Source organism: Branchiostoma lanceolatum, chromosome 4, assembly GCF_035083965.1.
Source record: "Branchiostoma lanceolatum isolate klBraLanc5 chromosome 4, klBraLanc5.hap2, whole genome shotgun sequence".
In the NCBI taxonomy this organism is placed as follows: domain Eukaryota; kingdom Metazoa; phylum Chordata; class Leptocardii; order Amphioxiformes; family Branchiostomatidae; genus Branchiostoma; species Branchiostoma lanceolatum.
The window spans coordinates 24084715-24090661 of record NC_089725.1 but is presented as its reverse complement, the minus strand read 5'-3'; positions in this window follow the sequence as shown (position 1 = coordinate 24090661).

The window sequence follows — 5947 nt, the reverse complement described above, 5'->3', positions numbered from 1 at the left end:
CTAATTATCAACTAATAGAAATATCAATACCCGGCCGTGCCAATCACGCAGCAATCACGGCCCCCGGGAGGCGGTGGTTGGGTTAATCATGACCACTCCATATCAGCGTGGGGCGGGACAGGTTAGAGTAGGGCTAAATACACACCCAACTTGCACACTAACGGCGTTTTCATACACTGTCTACTTTGGAGATCCCCTGTTTGCGTTGTCGTAACCCCCTTCCCTACTGTGCGCGCGGAGCGTGGGCCTGTCCCCGCGTCGTGAACTTCATGTTAAGTAGAGAGTGGGGAAAGGGGGAGCAAATGGGGAGCGGGGCGCAATCAAGGAACCATTGAGCAGATGTGAATTCAGTTCTACAGATGACCTGACTGTTTCGCATTGAGACTGTATCGATCAGAGAGCGGAAAGACAGCAGGCAGATGTGGCTGGTGCCGGAGGGAGGGGGTCTTGTACGGCGCCACACTTGTTGTTTAGGGAAGGTCCTACCGCTGAGTGACGGAACCCAGAACAGACGACTGCCCTGTTTCATAATTCTTATCAAACTGTATCATTCAAAAACTATCATTCCAACGTTTAGGCAAAAACGTTCCTAGCCACAACAGACAGGTTAAATATTTAAAGACCAGCAGACTGAGGACATCACTATACACTTTGTGGGCATAGTATGGCTTCCTCCCATCAATGTTTGAAGCAAACAGAAAAATGTAATAACAACACATGATCGATTTCAGTATTTGCTCTACTCTACAAGAAGCATTTTTTTTATTGGAGATCCATCGACAAACCCTGATAATATAAAACTCATGGTTGTTTCACAGCACGTTGTCCTTTTCCAACCACGTTCTGCTCGTACTTGGAAAATAGACGGATTGATTTAACTCTTAGCAGAAGGCTTCTTTCCTTCCACCCAGACAAGCTTGCCAATTGGTTCCCTGCTGGTGCCCTAAGTCGTGCGCGTTCACCAATTAACCACGGATTAAAAACCCAATGGGAGACTTTAGTTCCAAGCCTGGCTCGTATATATTAGATTAGAGAGAAACCAAATGCTGTGGGTAGAAGTCATGTGGAATTAGAAGTGCTATCGCAACAAATAATCACATTAAAGCCCAATTAGGACACGTTGTGGGTGAGGAAATGTGAAGAAAAGGGTATGCACACGACTTCCGTGACATCGTTAGCTTATCCCCGTGGCGTAGCCCTGCCCTCCTCGGCGGGAGGCGTCCCCACCCCCGCTGGCGAGCGTGCGGCAGGTCGGTGCCAGACTGGCCTCCCGGCGTTTGGAACGCCGTTTTCCACTTCTGTGACTCAAACTTCGTCTTCCGGACGAAACTCTACCCAATGCACAACTAAGAATCACACCGTACGTCCTCATTAGAGGAACAGTTTAAAAGTGCAGATGCGAGTTTAGAGATAGAGCATCAAGGGGCGTCTGTCTGGCGATGAAAGTTACGGTGTGCAATGGTTATAGTAAAATCTCTCTATATTTCCTATGCCACTTACAACAATAAATACCCGAATGTAGCATTCTGGTTTGGATGACGCATAATGATATAAGTTTAACCATGATAACCCATAAACACATAACTGATATTTAAAGGTGCGTTAATAGTACATGTACTTTGATGTTATTGGATTGTAGACACAACAGGGTACCAGTTCTTCGTATTGATTTAGTTGCAAATATCACGAAGGAAAATTTAAGGAGGTACTAGTAGTTGTGATGATATTTAGGCAGTGGCCAGGAATCCGCCATGCCCTCCAGCAAATATGCCTTAAACTATCTTGTCCAATAAAACAAAACACAAAGTAATTACGAAAAGCCATCAAGTTAATTTACAGGAAATACTGATCAATAAGGACCAGCCGATTTCTCAGACCTCAATTAAACGATCGTTTCGGTAGAACTCCGCACAAAGCGCAGGCTGGCGGCAGTGATGGGCACACAAAACACGGGACAATGGCAGCCAGTTCTATTGTTGGATTGCCGTGGAGAAAGGAACAATAGGGCAATCAAAAGGCAGTTATTAGATGTAATCACAGCAGTATGTATGAGGAATGGAAGCAGAAGCTTCGAGTACTTCCGGCAAATGTTCATGAAAACATACATGTTACATTGGCATGATTCTGGGGCATGTTGTTTTCTTAGCATGACGTGATTTTCTGTCTGGAAAGTTCCAATCTATTGTAGACCATTTGTTTTTATCTATCTAGTTCCTAAGCTTAAGGCGAAGCAAAAATTGTACAATTACACAAAAACGATGGTATTGATTGACAACTTATTCAGTGTATTTCTAGGTCGACACGAAAAGCATCTGTCTGTATTTTATGACAGAAAAAGTAAATTCACCACTAGTATGTAACGTTACCTCTAGAATTCGAATGGTCAGTCTATGAATTCCCTTTAGATGATATATACCCCTCGCTACTGCCTTGTGTCTTCCTGTACTGTTCCTTTTCAACACTTTAACATTCCATTGAAAATATGTTGCCCAACGTGATATTAAGTGGTCAGGCGCACACAAACATATGTACCCAAAGTGAGGAAGTGTATCCAGAGTGACGGGTGTAAAATATGGACTACCAGGAGTCAATCTAGTGGTGAAATGAGAGGCTCCCTGGGGCGGGGGCGGGCGGCACGTGTCGGCCACTCGCTGGCCGGGTGGTTCGTCCCACATCGCTGATGTAGTGATACCGCCGAATGCTGCAGTGAACTTCAGTTGCACAGTTCTCCTTTTCGAAGTCTTCGTCTGGTAGTGGGCTCCATCACTACAACTGATTTGATGACGCGCGTGTGTATCTGGAGGAAGAAGGCAGTTTTAAGTCGCATGCCTACTTCAGAGGAACATTAGATGTAGAGCACACGCCGAACACACACACAGAGGGCTTTAACACTACAACCAATTTGATTATGTGCGTGTGTATCTGAATGAGAAAGTTTGTTTACTGCAGAGGAATATTAGATGTAGAGTACATGCGCAACACACACACACACACGCACACACACACACACGCACGCACGCACGCACACACACGCACACACACACACACACACACACACACTCACTCGTGCTAGTTTTGCTTGCCAGGTGAAACATTGACTGATTCTGGCAGGTGTTTTTCAATTTGCTACCATAGGTAATGGCAAAACCCTTTATCTGTTACTGAAGTTTTTAAAGCACGCCAGTGATACTGTAGTGGTGCAAATTTTGTCCTGTTTTCGCACCGCACTCTGCCAGACCATGCCATAATACGGTTCAGACGCGTGCGCTTATACTCTGTACTCAGTTTCTTATTTAGGGAGGTGGGGGTGGGGGGCTCTACTAGTAAGGAGAGATCTAAGGCCCCAGAGGGAGTATCCTGCAGCTGGATGAACAAAATGAAAAGTACAATTGAGGTTCCGCTCAATTTGCCTGTCACCCGGACAACAGGGAGGTCGTTATTACACATCCCAGCCCACCCTGGTCATGCTGACACATGACGCACAGCAATAGGAACAAAAAACTGGGCTGCAAATAAACACCACTGGTAGGAGAGACACATAAAAGTCATAACAACATCACTACCTGTAGAAACTGCCATAATTGCCGCTCCAGTTGTTGACTAATCGATACTTTGAAAACGTTTGGCGACGACCCACTAACACGGAAAGCGAATTTTATTCATTTTTAATCGATTGATCTCTTGAATTCACTTCCATAATCATTCATCTACTACATGTATTTGGATATTCATTCATCCATCAGATCGATCAATCATTCCTCTGATCATCTACTCTAATGCATCAGGGTACGGGGATGTACAGGAACATTCCATTGTTTTAAACCATCAGTCATTGTGCCATCACACCAGTCGTGTGTTATGTCCAGGGTGTGGTGCATTTCAATAACGGCCTTTTGAAAATATTCATCACCAAGCCAAACATAAAAGAAATATATCGAAGAAAGAAGTGCCTCACAGTGGAACCGTACATATATCAAGTAAAAAGTTACGTCAGAGAAATGATGTCCAACCAGAAGTTTGGAAAGCCATTGACGCTGGGAGCGGGAACGAACAAGACATTTCTGTGGAAGGAATGGCCATAATTGTAAGGCGATGTTGATTCTAAATGCAGTATTTTTTTGGTGAGGTTTCCTTTTAACTATTAGGACGAGATTACAGAGATATATTGCGAAGGTGAATAATAGACAATTGCGAAAATATATATTTGATATCAGTAAACTGAAATACTGTATAATCTGAACCTCAGACTCTATTAAACGTTCTAATTAGACCGTCTTCCTCGCTGATTTCTATTCTAACTCCCGTAAGTCACATCACCTTGTTCAAATCATATTAGAAAATAAGCCAAAATTTGAGTAATTTGCTCCAATTGCAAGAGGACATGTATCAGAATAACACTATTGCCGCCACCTGCCATTAAAACCGCCTTTTACCCGGGCATGGCAAACGCTCCTGAGACGAAAATCGTTCTGAATTTGTCTAATTGAGATAATTCAGGGAGCCCGGAGCACACCGAGCGCTCCGTGCTGAAAAAACCGCCCGTTATAAAAACGGCAGCGCCGCTATTATTGCTACCGGAGGGCAGAGAGGTGGACGGGAATGGCAAAATCGAAGCCGCGCAAATTGTTCTCCTGGAGGGTGCGGTAAAATTGCTGGTGTGCTAATTACCATTAATCTGTGAGAACCCCAATCAATCCGACTGGCCTGCACGTGGTCGGCAGACACAATGATTCGGTATCGGCTGTAGACAGAGAACTGTATCGCTGATGGGGAAAGTTACAGGTAATGTTCAGGTAATCTCCAAGCAGATGTCAGAGGGAAAGGCTGTCAGAAAAGTCGGCTCGTCAGATGCTTGGACGCAACTTCAGTCTTCAGTCGCAACTCATACTTTGGCACAATTCAATTGTAACTGTAACACACAACCAAGAACTCAGACAACAGAAAAGTTCATTGAACGCCTCACGATTATTGTGTTGAAAGTCAGCCAATACTGACACAATGATTGTTTTCCCAGACAAAGGTTATTATAGTCGCATAATCGCACCGCTTTTGTGCGCACGTGAACAGTACAATTACAGGATTATCCGTTGACCTTTACTTTGCTAGCTTTTCTGAACGTATTACAAACCATTTAGCCGCTAAAGGCGCCCGGGAAGCTACCGATACCGTCATTAGGTTTAAACACATTTTGGGGCTTCAACCAAATAGGTAGGTGTTTTCAGCAATCTAAGAAAATGAAAATTTACTTTAGTTCCGACTTAATGAAACACACGTGCGGGTGAGGAAGGAGCAGCTTGTAAGACCATTACCGTTACTAACGATCCCGTGATTAATGTTGAACGTAACCTTAATTGGGAAGAAAATTAATGGGCCATTTTTTACTGGTAGGCTACGAATGAAAAACAGACATTAGAGCATGACGATAAAAACAGAAACATGGATTATGGAGCGGCATAAAGTAGACTTGTTTAGCACAAGACAGGTCGTGCGCGAAGGTTGCGCAAAGTGGAGTTTTAAAGTTTGTCAAGTCTTAAGAGAGCAGTTTTAAAAGACAATCGTAGCATATGTAAAGAATTATGTGTAAAATGGACGAAAGTATATACATTCATTTTATTCATAAAATTGTGATTTTCACTTTCAAACATGTTTTTGTTGTTCACCTTGTAGTGCTTGGTGGCACATAGGGTAGCAAGTTTCCTTGCTGTTTCGGTAGCAGGGTATATCTTTACAGGGGGGTGTTGCTAGCCCTTCCTCTTCAACTTTCTCCAGGCACCTCCTCGAACACGGGACTCCCTGTTTATGTCCCTTCCGAAAGACGGGTTCAGCCCCAACTGAGATGCCCTTCCCAGGATTGAACCAGGGTCTCCCAGTTACCAACGAATTGGAATCAGCTCAACTAAGAGGCTGCTACCAGTTGAGCTATAGGAGCGGGACATTTCTGCTATCA